Raw genomic sequence first — 16,148 nt, 5'->3', positions numbered from 1 at the left:
AGGTTAAAATTAAATTTAGAGTTAGGGTTAGGTATATGGATAAGAACCAAATTTAGAGGTAGGTTTAGGGTTAGATTTAGAGTTAGGGCTGAGTTTAGAGCTAGAGTTAGGGATAGGATTAGGGTTAGGTTTAAGGTAAGAATTAGTGTTATGTTTAAATTTAGGTTTAGGGTTATGTTTAGGGTTAGGGTTAGGATTAGGGTTAGGTTAGGGCTAATTAGAGTTAGAATTAGAGTTTGGGTTCAGATTATTTTTAGGTTTAGGATTAATGTTTAGGGTTAGGGCTAGAGTCAAGCTTTGGGTTTCAGTTGGGGTTAGGTTTATGGTTAAGGTTAGGGCTGGGGTTAGTAATACTAATTAGGGTTAGGGTTAGATGAGGGTGAGGGTGAGGGTTGGGGTTAGTATTACTGTTAAGGTTAGTCTTGGCATGAGGGCTAGACCTGGCGCTAGTGTTAGGGCTGTGCTTAGAGTTAGGGTTTGGGTAATGGCTAGTGTTGGGGGTATGTTAGGGATAGGGAGAGGACCAAGGTTAGGGTTAGGTTTAAGTTTAGAGTTAGGGGTATTGGTAGGGTCAGGTTTAAAGTTTTATGTTAAGGTTAGGATTAAAGTTAAGGTTAGGATTAGTGTTAGGGTTAGGGTTAGCACTATGACTAGCATTAGGTTAAGGGTTAAGGTAAGGTTTAGGGCTAGATCTAGGGTTAGGTTTAGGGTTAGGATTAGGACTTGGGCTAGGCCTAGAGCTAGTGCTAGGGGGATGATTACAGCTAGGTCTAAGGCTAAAGTTAATGTTGGGTTTAGGGTTAGGACAAGAGCAAGACCGAGGGCTAGGGTTAGGTTTAGAGTTAGAGTTGGGTTTTGGATTAGAGTTAGCGCAAGGGGTAGCTCTAAGGTTAGGATAATGGTTAGAGTAACAGTGAAATTTATGGTTTGGGATTGAGTAAAGGGAAAGGTTAGAGTTAGGGTTAGTGTTGGGGTTGGGTTTAGCTATTCATTAATTTCTCCATTCAATCGTATTCCTTGAACACTTACTGTGTGCAGAGCACTGGACTAAGTGCTTGAAAAGTACAATTTGGCAACAGATAGAGCTATGGCCAGGGTTACAGTTAGGGTTAGGTTTAGGGCTAGAATAAGGGTTAGGGTTAGTGTGAGATATAGAGTTAGGTTTAGGGTTAGAGTTAGTATGAGAGCTAGAGTTGGGGTTATGGATAGGCTTACAGCTAAGGCTGGTGAGAGGGTTAGGGTAGGTGGAGGACTAGGGTTAACTTTGGGGTTAGGGTTGAGGTTAGAATTAGGGTTAGTGCTAAGAGCTAGCACCAGATCTAGAGTTAGGGTGAGTGTTATGGCTAGGTTTAGGGTGATGCATAGGTTTGGGTTATTGTTGGGTACTGAGTTAGGGTTAGTGTTAGCATTAGGGCTAGGGCCAGGCCTTGGGTGAGTTTTAGAGATAAGGATAGGATTAGGGTTAGGGTTAGAGTTATGATTAGGTGAGGGTTAGGCTTAGGCTAGGTTAGGCTAGGATTATGGCTAAAGTTGGGGCAAGGATTAGGGTTAAGGTTAGGTTTCAGTTTAGGACTAGGATTAGGACTAGGTTTAGGGTGAAGGTTAAGGTTAGTGTTAGGGTTTAAATTAGGATTAGTGTTAGGGTTTAGGGTTATGGCTAAGGCTCAGTCTGTCTCAGTCATCCAGGTCCTGGCTCTCCGCCTCCATCTTGTCCTGGCCCTTCTCCTCTGCCTTGTCATGTCCTTCCACCCGATTATGGTTACGGCCCTCTTCCCCTTCTTGGTCCTGACCATAAATATCTGCCTGGTCCTAGCCCTTCTGTGTCTGGGTCTGACCCTCTTCCCCCATCTGGTCCTGACCCTCCAGCTCGGCCCACTCTGGGTCCACCACCTCTAATTGATCCTGGTCTTCCTCCTCCACCTTGTCCCGGCCATCCTCCTCTACCTGGTCCTGGCCCCACCCCTCTGCCTGGTCCTGGCCCTTCTCCTCCACCTGGTTCTCTGCCTGGTCTTTGCCCTCCTTCGACTCCTGGTCCTGGCCCTCAGCTTCCATCTGGTCCCATCCCTCCACCTCTGCCTGGTCCTGGCCTCCACCTCTGCCTGATCCTTGTCATCCTCCTCCTCCTGGTCTGGCCGTCTGCCTACACCTAGTCCTGGCCCACTATCTCTGCCCAGTTATCGTCCTCCTCCTTTATCTGTACCCAACCCTCAGCCTCTGCCTTGTCCTGGCCCTCCACCTGAGGCTGGGTAAGGCCCTCTTCCTCCCCATGGTCCTGACTATACACATCTGCCTGGTCCTAGCCTTTCTATGTGTGGGCCTGGCCCTTTTCCCCTGTCTGGTCCTGACCCTCCACCTTGGCTGGTCCTGACCCATGACTTCTGCCTGGTCCTGGCCATCCTCTCTGTCTTCTCTTGGTCCTCCTCCCCCGCCTGTTCCTAGCTCTCCTCTTTAGCCTGATCCTGGCCCTCCTCCTCTGCCTGATCCTGGCCTTTCTCTGCCACCTGGTATTGTCCCTCCTCTTCCGCCTGGTCCTGGCTCTCTGTGTTCAATTTGTTCTGCCTCCTCAGCCCAGTCCTGGTCATACTCCTTTTCCTGGTCCTGGCCCTCCTCCATCTGGTCCTGGCTTTTCTCCTCAGTCTGGTCCTGGGCTTCCTCTCCTGCTTGTCCCTGTCCTTCCACCTCATTCTCCCCTTTGAATTGACCATACACATACACCTGTTCCTGGCCTTCCTCTTCTGCCTGGTCCTGGCCATCCTCCTGCGCCTTATCCTGGCCCTCCTCCTCCGCCTGGTCTGGGTCCTACTCCTCCTCCTGGTCCTGGCCATCTGCCTTGTTCTGGTTCTGGCCCTCCACATAATTCTGGTGGGGCCTTCTTCCTCCCCTTGGGCCTGTCTATAAACATCTCCCTGGTCCTAGCCCTTCCATGTCTGGGCCTGGCCCACGTCGCCCACCCAGTTCTGACCCTTCACCTCGGTCCATTCCGGTCCCACTGCCTCTGCCTGATCCTGGCTTTACACCTCCACTTTGCCCCAGCAAAAGTCTGGGAGGGAGGTGGCTAAGACTGAAGTATGACTGACAATCCAGTTTTGGGGAAGCATCATGACCTGAAGGAAGAAAAGTCCCTGTAGACTGTTAGCTCACTGTGGGCAGGGAATGTGTTTCACAACTCTGTTAAACTAGACTGTCCCAAGTGCTTAGTACAGTAAATACAGTTTTGGGGCAGTTCTAATCCCTGCTCTGTCACTTGTCTTCTGTGTGACCGTTGGTGGGCCATTTAACTTCCCTGTGTCTCAATGATATCATAGGTAAAATGGGGATTAGGACTGTGAAACACACGTGGGACAACCCGATTACCTTGTATCTGCCCCAGTGCTTAAACAGTGCTTGGCACATAGCAAGGTTTTAACAAATACCATATTTTTTATTTTCTCATGGTCTAAAGGAATGGGAATCGCTCTTGCCTTTAAGCTCATTGTAGGCAGGGAACGTGTCTACCCACTCAGTTATACTGAACTTTTCCAAGAGCTTAGTACAGTGCTGGGCCCAGAGTAAGTGCTCAAAAAATATGATTGATTCATTGATTGAGACGAGTTCTGATGCCATCTCTGCTACTGGCTTGCTTTGTGATCTATGGCAGTGACTTAACATCCCTAGGATCTCTCTTCCTTTTATACTCTGAACCCCTGTTGGACAGAAATTGTGTCTGAACTGATTCTTTTGTTTCTACTCCAGCAAGTGGAACAATTTAGGCCCACAACCTCTAAATAAATACAATAATGATATTATTATTAGTAATGATTGTGAAAATATAATGATATGCCCTTAGCATGACGCTGGGGGTGGGTATGAAAGTTAAAAATAGGAAGGGTTATGGGAAAAGGGAAGAAAGGATCACTGCAGCTCCATCTGTCTTGTCAAATCCATCATCTCTCATCAATCCATTTTCCTTCCTTAAATCCTTCCAATCAATCAATCAATCAATCATATTTATTGAGCGCTTACTATGTGCAGAGCACTGTACTAAGCGCTTGGGAAGTACAAATTGGCAACATATAGAGACAGTCCCTACCCAACATTGGGCTCACAGTCTAAAAGGGGGAGACAGAGGACAAAACCAAACATACTAACAAAATAAAATAAATAGAATAGATATGTACAAGTAAAATAAATAAATAAATAGAGTAATAAATATGTACAAACATATATACATATATACAGGTGCTGTGGGGAAGGGAAGGAGGTAAGATGGGGGGATGGAGAGCGGGACGAGGGGGAGAGGAAGGAAGGGGCTCAGTCTGGGAAGGCCTCCTGGAGGACGTGAGCTCTCAGTAGGGCCTTGAAGGGAGGAAGAGAGCTAGCTTGGCGGATGGGCAGAGGGAGGGCATTCCAGGCCCGGGGGATGACGTGGGCCGGGGGTCGATGGCGGGACAAGCGAGAACGAGGTACGGTGAGGAGATTAGCGGCGGAGGAGCGGAGGGTGCGGGCTGGGCTGTAGAAGGAGAGAAGGGAGGTGAGGTAGGAGGGGGCGAGGTGATGGAGAGCCTTGAAGCCCAGGGTGAGGAGTTTCTGCCTGATGCGCAGATTGATTGGTAGCCACTGGAGATTTTTGAGGAGGGGAGTAATATGCCCAGAGCGTTTCTGGACAAAGATAATCCGGGCAGCAGCATGAAGTATGGATTGAAGTGGAGAGAGACACGAGGATGGGAGATCAGAGAGAAGGCTGATGCGGTAGTCCAGACGGGATAGGATGAGAGCTTGAATGAGCAGGGTAGCGGTATGGATGGAGAGGAAAGGGCGGATCTTGGCAATGTTCCAACCATTCATCTATCCATCGAGCCATCCTTCCAACCATTCATCTATCCATCCATCCATCCATCCATCCATCCATCCATCCATCCATCCATCCATTCATTCATCCTTTCTTCCATCCATTAATCAGTCCATCCATCCAGAGAACGGGCTCATGAGTTCTAATCCTGGTTCCACTACTTGTCTGCCATGTGGCCTCGGGCAAGTCACTTCACTGCTCTGAGCCTGTTACCTCATCTGTAAAATGGGGATTGAGACGATGAGCCCCGTGTGGGACAGGGACTGTGTCCAACCTGATTACCTCCATCACCTCGCCCCCTCCTACCTTACCTCCCTTCTTTCCTTCTACAGCCCAGCCCCTCACCCTCTGCTCCTCTGCCGCTAACCTCCTCACTGTGCCTCGTTCTCGCCTGTACCGCCGTCCTCTCCCAGCCCACGTCCTCCCCCTGGCCTGGAATGCCCTCCCTCCGCACATCCGCCAAACTAGCTCTCTTCCTTCCTTCAAAGCCCTACTGAGAGCTCACCTCCTCCAGGAGGCCTTCCCAGACTGAGCCCCCCTTCCTCTCCCCCTCCTCCCCCTCCCCATCCCCCACCCTCCCTCCTTCCCCTCCTCACAGAACCTGTATATATGTTTGTACATATTTATTACTCTATTTATTTTAGTTGTACATATTTGTTATTCTATTTATTTTATTTTGTTAATACGTTTTGTTTTGTTGTCTGTCTCCCACTTCTAGACTGTGAGCCCGGGTAGGGACCTTCTCTATATGTTGCCAACTTGTACTTCCCAAGCGCTTAGTACAGTGCTCTGCACACAGTAAGCCCTCAATAAATACGATTGAATGAATGAATGATTATCCTGTATCTACTCAAGCACTTATAACAGTGCTTGGCACATTGTAAGCACTTAACAAAGACCATAATTACTACAATTATTATTATTAATGGTATTTATTGACCACATCCTGTGTGCAAAACACTGTAGTAAGCTCTCAGGAGAGTTGAGAGATATAATTGTATTGTTCCTGCTCTCCATGAGATTATTATCCAGTGTGGAAGATAGACATAGAATAAATTATCTAGAGGAGAAAGGAATGAAGGGAAAGATGAGAAAGGAGATGAATGCTTGATTCAAGATTACAGTTCATATAGTCACTATGAACAGAGCCTCAACGTATTTGCAATCAGGACAAGTCAGAAGAAGCAGTGCTGCCTATTGGGTAGAGCGTGAGCCTGGTATTCAAATGGACATGGGTTCTGATCTCGGTTCCACCACATGTCTGCTGTGTGACCTTGGACAGCGTCGCTTAACTTCTCTGTGCCTCAGTTCCCTCATCTGTAAAATGGGGATTGTGATGTGAGCCCCAAGGAGGACATGGACTCTGTCCAATCTGATTGGTTTGTATCTACTCCAGCATTTAGTATCGTGCCTGATATAGTAAGCGCTTCACAAAGGCAATAAGAAAAAGTTCCAATTGGCTGATTGACTGGCAGATTGAGTGTCTCAGGTTGCGAATTAGACAGAGGGGAAACCATTCACAGTGGCTAAAGACTGTCGTTGAAAACAGGAACTGTTGGAACGCTGAGATGCAGATGCCGCTGTTTCCACGGGAACCCCGAGGGCCGGCACCATCGCTGATGCTGCAGGGACCGGGCCCTTGTCTCCCAGGAGCCTCAGGTACAACGTGACCAGAGGGTGCGTGGCTTGTCTAGGCCACGAGGCCGCTCGGCAGGACCCCGAGCCATCCTCCAGGGATCCCCCTCGGAGCAGCTCCTGCTTTATCTACGGGGATGGACGCCGGTCTGGGGAGCTGCTCAGGGTCTGAGGGAAAGCGGAGAGGGATCGAGAGCTCCTCTTTGTTCCTTTCTGGCTGACTGAACTCAGGAGTCTGAGGGGAAAGAAGGACAAGCTCGGCTCTGCAGAATTCAGCGATCCCCAGCCCAACGTTGGCCCTGTGAGAGTGACTGGGGAGAGGGGCGGGAGGGGGTGGCGACGAGGATGAGAATGGAAGAGATGGAGCCAGTCTAGGGCCTAAGTTGGAGTTCGGACCAGGGCCTTGGCCCCCAGCGGGGTTAAGGGTGCTAGTAGGAGGGGAGGTGTTTTCTAATTCAGAAACCCTCAACCATCACACACCTCTCCTTCTTCGTCCTCAAACCATGCCAACCACCCACCAGGCTACGGTGCTCCAGCACAGTGTCAGCACTGTGGACAGTCACGTTGGCCTTCAGTGGGTCCCAGAATCCCTTGCAGAGGGGAAATGACAGGCAGGATTGAGAGAGTGTGACCAGCTGTGGACAACCACTGGCACTATCAGCAATTCCTCCTTGAAAGAGTTCTTTACAAATGTTGAGAGAAGACAAATAGTAGGAAAGGTTGTAATTCCTGCCCTCATGGGCTTTCCAGCCTATTGAGCTAGGTTGACAGAGTCTAATTTACTATCAATTAATTAATCTTGAATCATGTTTATTGAGCTCATTGTGTGCACTAAGCACTTGGAAAGCAATAATAACGATAGTAGTATTTGTTAAGCTCTTACTTTATCCCAAGCACTGTCCTAAGTACTGGGGTAGATACAAGTTAAGCAGGTTGGATACAGTCCTCATTCCACATGGGGATCACAGTATTAACCCTTAACCCCCATTTTACATATGAGATAACTGAGTCTCAGAGAAGTTAAATGACTTGTCCATGGTCACCCCGCAGACATGAGGTGAAACCGGATTTAGAACCCAGGCGTTTCTGACTCATTCATTCATGAATTTATTCAATCATATTTATAAAGCGCTTACTTTGTGCAGAACACCGGAACAAGTGCTTGGAAGCACAATCCGGCAACAGATAAACACAATCCCTACACAACAATGGGCTCACAGTCCAGAAGGGGGAGACTGACAACAAAACAAAACAAGTAGACACGCATCAATAGCATCAAAATAGATAAATAGAATTATAGATCTATGCACATCATTAATAAAATAGAGTAATAAATATGTGTAAATATACACAGGTGCTGTGGGGCAGGGAAGGGGGTAGAGCAGAGAGAGGGAGTAGGAAGGATGGGGAGGGTAGGAGAAGCAGAGGGAAAGGGGGCTCAGTCTGGGAAGTCCTTCTGAAAGAGGTGAGCTCTCGGTAGGGCTTTGAAGAGGGGACGAGAGCTAGTTTGGCGGTTGTGAGGAGGGAGGGCATTCCAGACCAGAGGTAGGATGTGGCCAGGAGTCGACAGCGGGACAGGTGAGAATGATGCACGTGTGCAGGCTGAGTTGTAGGAGAGAAGCGAGGTGAGGTAGGAGGGGGCAAGGCGATGGAGAGCTTTGAAACCAATAGTGAGGAGTTTGTGCTTCATGTGAAGGTTGATAGGCAACCACTGGAGATTTTTGAGGAGGGGAATTACACACCCAGAGTATCTCCGTAGAAAGGCAATCCGGGCAGGAGAGTGAAGCATAGACTCAAGCGGGGAGAGACAGGAGGGTGGAAGATAAGAAAGGAAGCTGATGCAGTAATCCAGTCAGGTTAGGGTGAGAGATTGTACCAACAAGGTAGCGGAGAGGAAAGGGTGTATCTGGGCGATGTTGTGAAAGAAATACCGGCAGGTTTTGGTAATGTGTGGGGTGAATGAGAGAGCGGAGTCAAGGATGACACAAGGGTTGCGGGCTTGTGAGATGTGAAGGATGGTAGTGCCGCCCACAGTGAGGGGAAAGTCAGGGAGAGGACAGGGTTTGAGAGGGAAGATAAGGAGCTCAGTCTTGGGCATGTTGAGGTTTAGGTGGAGGGCGGACATCCAGGTGGAGATGCCCTGAAGGCAGGAGGAGATACGAGCCTGGAGGGAGGGAGATAGAACAGGGGAAGAGATGTAGATTTGGGTGTCATCTGCATAGAGATGATAGTTGAAGCTGTGGTAGCAAATGAGTTCACCAAGGGAGTGAGTGTAGATGGAGAATAGAAGGGGACCAAGAACTGACCATTGAGGAACCCCTACAGTTAGGGGATTAGAGGGGGAGGAGAAGCCCGCGATGGAGACTGAGAATGAACGGCCAGAGAGATTAGGAGAACCAGGAGAGGACAGAGTCCGTCAAGCCAGTGTTGGATAATGTGTTGAGGAGATGGGGGTGGTCCGCAGTGTCGAAGGCAGCTGAGTGGTCGAGAGGATTAGGATAGAGTAAAAGCCATTGGATCTGACAAGAAGGAGGTCATTGGTGACCTTTGAGAGGGCAGTTTCAGTGGAGTGTAGGGGAGAGAAGCCAGATTGGAGGGAGTCCAGGAGAAAGTTGCCGTTGAGGAATTCGAGGCAGCGAGTGTAGATGACTCTTTCTATGAGTTTGGAAAGGAAGGGTAGGAGGGAGAAAGGGCGATAGATAGCTGGACGGCGCTGTGGGGTCAAGTGAAGGTCTTGCATGTTTGAAAGCAGAGGGGAAGTGCTCTATCCACTTTATAACACCAAACCAGACGCATTCCCAGCTCCTTCTCGAAGGAGAAAAAAGATGGAAAGATGAATATACAATTATTGCATGCCATTTTTCAGATGAGGAAACTGACACCCAGAGAAGTGAAGCCACTTTCCCAAGGTCCCACAACAGCAAAGAGACAGATGCAGGATTCGAACCAAAGTCCTCTGACTCCCACTAAGCTATGCTTGGGAGAGTACAATAGAACAGAGCTAGTAGATGTATCTGCTGCCCTCAAGGAGCTCACAGTCAAGAGGAGAACTCCTGCGTCCATACCTTTTCCACTAAATGAGGATGGAAATGAGTTGGCGTATGCTTTAGTTAGGTGAAGTAGGTTTAGAGGGATTGGAAATGCATCGGGGTAGCTGGTTGGAAGAGGAGGGATTTTAGCAGTGCTCAGAATTCAGAAAGAACTGTGCTCTCTCTGATTTTGAGTGTGTAAGAAGGAGTTCCAGGCTAGGATGTAAACGGGAGAGTCTATGGCGAGTAACACCTAGAATGTTGCTTTGATAGCTGAGAAGACGTGTTGAACGATGAAAAGGGGGTGAAGTGCAGCCATAGGGCAGAAAGCATTCAAGCCGATTTTGAGTTTTCATTGCTTGCAAAGAGACACAACTTGTCCTGAGGGGAGGTTAAGGAGAGGAGACGTTGTAGGCTGAGTGATGCATTAGGAAAGGACTAGATGAATGATTAGGTAAGCTTGTGATTGTGGGAGTTCAACTGTGAATTCAGATATGAGAGCAAATGGAATATGTTTGGAATATACGTGGGTTTTTTGTTGTTTGTTTTATGGTGTCATTAAATACTTATTATGTGCCAGATACTGTACTAAGCACCGGCATGGATACAAGATAATCAGATCGGACATATCCCATGCCCCATAGGTTGCTCACAGATGTAATGCCCAATTTACAGATGAGGTAACCGAGGCACAGAGAAGGTAAATGACTGGCTCCAAGTCACACTGCAGACAGGTTGAGGAGACAGGATTAGAGTCCAGGTCCTTCTTTCTGCTAGGACCATTCTCCCTCCAATAAATGGCTGAATTTAGGTGTAAAGGCACTTCTTGTTTAATTCTAAAACCACCGAAAAAACTTCGCAACAGTCATGTACATATCTTTATTTTCTCTGACCTCTACCATTTGCTATTCATTTTAGTTTTGGTTTCCTCTACCAAAAATCATTCTCTTGATATTTATTAAGTGCTTACTGTGTGCCAATCAAAGTATCAAGGGCTGGGGGAGATTCAGGACAATATAGCAGAACACAGTCCATGTCCTTCAAGGGATTCATAGACCAAGTAAGAGGGAAAACAGGTATCGAATCCTCATCATGCAATTGAGAAAATTGAGGCATAGAGAAATGAAGTCATTCTTCCATGGCTACGCTGCCAATCAGTGGTAGAGTTGGGATAAGAACCGAGGTCCTCTGACTCCAAGGCCTGTGTTCATACCAGTAGTGCACCCTACTTCTACGTGGTTCGAAGCTTGGTGCTTCCAATAGAATGGGAGCTCCTTGGGTGCAGTGATCATATGTACTAATACCGTGTCCTCTGTAGGTAATCAATAAATAGAATTGATTGACTTGGTCCTATTCCTTCACCTGCAACATCAATGTCTATGAATTGAAGTCTTCCCTCCCTCTTCCTCTGTGGGAGTCGACATCATTCCCCGGAAACGTTCAGTGTCTCCACGGTGAACTCAAAAATCATTTTGAATTCAGTAACTGTCTCCTCTCCATAGAAAATCACCAGCAAGCGTCTAGTCAATTCCTTCACTCATCCCATCAATTGACTCTAACTTTGGCTCTTGCCGTATCACTTGCAGAAAGTCAATGCTGCCTCTCCAAAAGGCAAATGTCTCCATGGTGATGGAATTCCTCCTTCAGGGTTTCTCGAATATCTGGGAGCTGCAGCTGGTCCAGGCTGCGCTGTTCTCCCTGGTCAACCTGGTGGCCCAGACGGGGAATCTCCTTATCGTCGCCGCCACAGCCCTCGACCAGCGCCTCCATACACCCATGTACTTCTTCCTCAGGAACCTGTCCATCCTCGACCTCTGCTACATCTCTGTCACCGTCCCCAAGTCTGTCGTCATCTCCCTGACAGATCATAGATCCATCTCCCTCCTAGGCTGTGTTGCCCAGGTCTTCCTGGTGGTCGATTTGGCCACTTCAGAGCTGGTCATCCTCACGGCAATGTCCTATGACCGCTACACTGCCATCTGCCGCCCCCTGCGCTATGAGCTCATCATGAACAACACGACCTGTAGAAAGGTGGCGGCCGCCTCCTGGCTCAGCTTAGGGCTGTTTGGGGTCTTGTATTCAGCTTCGACTTTGTTCCTGAGCTTCTGTGGGTCCAACATCATCCAGCAGTTCTCTGTGACGTCCCTTCCCTGCTGACCATCTCCTGCTCTAAGGACCACATCACCATCGATGTGAGCGTCACCGGTGAGGTAGCTTTGACTATCGTCTGCTTCATCTTCATCATCACCTCCTACGTGTGCATCTTCCTGGCCCTGCTGAGGATGCCGGCCGCTGAGGACCGGGCCAAAGCCTTCTCCACCTGCCTGCCTCACCTCACCTTTGTCACTGTCTTCCTCTCAACTGGATCCGTTGCCTATCTCAAACATGTGTAAGACTCCCCCTCGACCCTGGACCTGCTGGTGTCCGTGTTCTACACCGTAGTGCCCCCCACCCTCAACCCCCTCATCTACAGCTTGAGGAACCACGACATGAAGGTCGCCCTGGGGAGAGTCCTAAAGGGGAGATTCCTCCTCCCTACTCTAAGTGACAAAATGTGTGTTTCCGTTTGCTGACTATCCCATTCCTCATCAGGGCTCTTGCTGTGGGGGTGTCCATATAAAGAGATGCCCAAAGAGAAAGTCTAGCTCCTGAGGATTTGTCAATGTCTGGGACAGAGGCTGATAAGACGTGTGTGAGTGTAAGCCCAGTGTAGGCAGGGATTGTCTCTCTTTATTCTGAATTGTACACTCCAAGAGCTTAGCATAGTGCTCTGCACAAAGTAAGCACACAATAAATATGACCGAATAAATGAATGAATGAATGACAAGTGATGGTTTGGACTGCATCATGGCTTAGTGGAATGAGCATGTGTCTCGGAGTCATGAGATTTTAAAGATCTGCCCGGTTGCCACCGGTTTGCTCTATGACCTTGGTCCAGCCACGTAACCTCTTTGGTTCTTTCTGCAAAATCGGTATTCAATATGTGCTCTCTCTTTCTCTTACAATCTGAAGCCCTGTGGGTCAGGAAATGTGTCCGATCTGATTAATTTGCTTCTACTCCAGGACTTGACAGTCTTTTGCAAGTAAATTCTTAATAAATTCAATAATGATAATGTTGATACGACTACTGATATTAACAGCAATTCAATGAATTTTAAGATCACTCTTCGTGATTATGAAAATCTGAAAATCGGACGGTGACAAGGGAGAAGGGACACAGTCATAGAAACTGTCCCCGAAATGTGACTGCCTGTTTACTTGTTTTGATGCCTGTCTCCCCATTCTAGACTGTGGGCAGGGATTGTCTCTGTTGCTTAAATTGTACTTTCCAAGTGCTTAGTACAGAATTCTGCACAAAATAAGCGCTCAATAAATCCGATTGAATGAATGAATGAATGAATTTGACTAATCAAATCCTTGCCTGGAATCCATTCGTTTATCCATCCATCCATCCGGCCATCCATCCATCCATCCATCCATCCATACATACATAAGAATAATAATATTATTATTTGTTAAGCGCTTACTATGTACTATCAGGCAAAAACTCCTCACCCTAGGCTTCAAGGCTCTGTATCACCTCGCCCCCTCCTACCTCACCTCCCTTCTCTCCTTCTACAGCCCAGCCCACACCCTCCGCTCCTCTGCCGCTAACCTCCTCACCTTTCCTCGTTCTCTCCTGTCCCGCCGTCGACCCCCGGCCCACGTCATCCCCCTGGCCTGGAATGCCCTTCCTCCGCACATCCGCCAAGCTAGCTCTTTTCCTCCCTTCAAAGCCCTACTGAGAGCTCACCTCTCCCAGGAGGCCTTCCCAGACTGAGCCCCCTCCTTCCTCTCCCCCTCCTCCCCTTCCCCATCACCCCCGCCTTACCTCCTTCCCCTCCCCACAGCACCTGTATATATGTATATATGTTTGTACGTATTTTTTACTCTATTTTTTATTTGTACATATTTATTCTATTTATTTTATTTTGTTAATATGTTTTGTGTTTTTTTTGTCTGTCTCCCCCTTCTAGACTGTGAGCCCGCTGTTGCGTAGGGACTGTATCTATGTGTTGCCAACTTGTACTTCCCAAGCGCTTAGTATAGTGCTCTGCACACATTAAGCACTCAATAAATACGATTGAATGAATGAATGAATGAATGAATGAATGCCAGGCATTGTACTAAGGGCTGGGGCTGATTCAAGTTAATCAGGTTAAGAAGCTGATTAACCTGCTTCTGGGAGAAGCAGCGTGGCTCAGCGGAAAGAGCCAGGGCTTTGGAGTCAGAGGTCATGGGTTCAAATCCCGGCTCCACCAATTGTCAGCTGTGTGACTTTGGGCAAGTCACTTCACTTCTCTGTGCCTCAGTGACCTCATCTGTAAAATGGGGATTAAGACTGTGAGCCCCACTTGGGAGAACCTGATCACCTTGTAACCTCCCCAGCGCTTAGAACAGTGCTTTGCACATAGTAAGCGCTTAATAAACGTCATTATTATTATTATTTTACACAGTCCCTATCCCACATGGTGCTCACAGTCTCAATTCCCATTTTACAGATAAGATAACTAAGGCTCAGAGAGGTGCTGCCTTGCCCAAGGTTATATAGCAGACACTCCACTCATCCACCCATCATAATAATAGTAATAATAATGATGGCATTTGTTAAGCCCTTACTATGTGCAAAGCACTGTTCTAAGCGCTGGGGGATACAAGGTGATCAGGTTGTCCCACGTGGGGTTTACAGTCTTAATCCCCATTTTACAGATGAGGTAACTGAGGCTTAGAGAAGTTAAGTGACTTGCCCAAGGTCAAACAGCAGACATGTGACAGAACCGGGATTCGAACCCATGACCTCTGACTCCAAAGCCCGTGCTCTTTCCACTGAGCCACGCTGCATCCATCCACTCATCCATCCAACAACCCATCCGTGCACTCATCTATCAATCCATACATCCATCGATCAATGATATGTTTTGAATGCATCCTGGGTGTAAAGTACTGTAGTGAACCCCTCAGACAGATAAAAAAAAATTAAACACTATCCCTGCTTTCCAAAAGCTTAAAATCTAAGTTGGGAGCTAGACACATAATTAATTAATGAGAGGACGAAGAAGAGAATGGAAAGAATGGCAAATAGGTGACTATGTGCTCAAAGAGTACATTTTATAAAAGCTACTATGTACGAAACTATAACAGTGGGTGTGAGTGCCAAAATAGAGAAGTGATCTAAAATGCTGATTGGTAGTGGGAAGAAGATGACTTACGGAGAAAAAAAATGAATCTTGCAAGGCATTCTGGAAGAGGTGGGATGACAGCAGGTCATTGAAGGTGGTGAAAACTGTGCTCTGATAGACTGGAAGGGAGGAGGAGTAAATATGGGATGACAGATTATTTCTCCATTTTCCATCACTAAGATATTTTGAAAGGGGACAGGGCTATTCAGGGCTATGAACTGACCTCCTCACCCCAGTTTGGTACAGTACTTCAGCTCTGAGATAGAAGAGAATGAACCATACGCTAGTTCCTATTCCTTTGAAACCAGGGATTTTCCCGTCGTGTACACCCAGCCAGTATCAGTGAATTTTTCCCATCACCCCGTTCTCAGAACCTCTCAGCCCCTCCCAAAATGATAATAATAATAACAATAATAATAATAATAATAATAATAATAATAATTGCATCTGTTAAGTACTTACTATGTGTCAAGCACTCTTCTAGGTGCTGGGATAGAGACAACGTAATCAGGTTGTCCAGTTTAGGATTCACAGTCTTAATCTCCATTTTCCAGATGAGGTAACTGAGGCCCAGAGAAATTCAGTGGATTGCCCAAGGTCACAAACCAGACAAATGGCAGAGCCGAGATTAGAACCCACGTCCTCTGACTCCCAAACCCGTGCTCTTACCACTAAACTATGTTGCATCTTATACTGCTTCTCTGGGTTTATCCCCCAAGCCAGCACGGGAGAGGGTTTTAGAATGGATTTAGAGCCATTTCTCGTTCTCTCTAGATTTGCAATCAGAAGACGTCAGAAAATACAACTGACTAAAATGGCCGACTGATTGTTTGAGGTCATGAGGAAGATGAAAATCAGAGAAGCAACGTGGTCTAGTCGATAGATCATGGAACTGGGAGTCAGAATGACCTGTGTTCTAATCTCGGCTGTGCTACCTTTCTGCTGTGAGACCTTGGGCAAGTCTCTTCACTTCTCTGGCCTCCAGTTCCCTCATCTAAAATGTGTATTGAGACTGTGAGCCCCATGTGGGACAGGGAACCTGATTAGCTTGTACCGAATCCCAGGATTTAGTACAGTGCCTGGTACATAGTAAGCCCTTAACAGGTACCACTGAAGAAAAAATAAGAATCTGAAGTGCCTACCCATTGATCTAGATGGTCACTAACCGCGGGAACCGTTAGGATGCTGTTGCCATGGGAACCCTGCAGACAAGTGCCACCACCAGATACTCATCTCTGTCGGGCCTCAAAGACTGTGGGAACGAGTCGCTGTGATCCGGTCCTTCGGGGGGTGGGGGGGGGGCCTCGGAGCAGCGGTGGCTTTATGTAGAGGGACGGTGGCCCTGTCTGGAAAGCACATCTCAGTGTATGCGGGAGAGCAGAGAGGGGCTGACAGCTCATCGCTGTCCCTCCGTGGTCGCTGCATCTAGGGGTCTGA

At 47.7% G+C, this 16,148-nt stretch overlaps 1 pseudogene; it reads left to right on the top strand.

The window, feature by feature from the left end:
- The window catches only part of LOC119945110, a 29,723-nt pseudogene extending 13,575 nt beyond the window's left edge, over positions 1-16,148 (top strand).

Source organism: Tachyglossus aculeatus, chromosome 24 (genome assembly GCF_015852505.1).
Source record: "Tachyglossus aculeatus isolate mTacAcu1 chromosome 24, mTacAcu1.pri, whole genome shotgun sequence".
Taxonomy (NCBI): Eukaryota; Metazoa; Chordata; class Mammalia; order Monotremata; family Tachyglossidae; genus Tachyglossus; species Tachyglossus aculeatus.
Note: the sequence above shows the minus strand (reverse complement) of the source record. Positions and strands in the feature narration are given on the sequence as shown.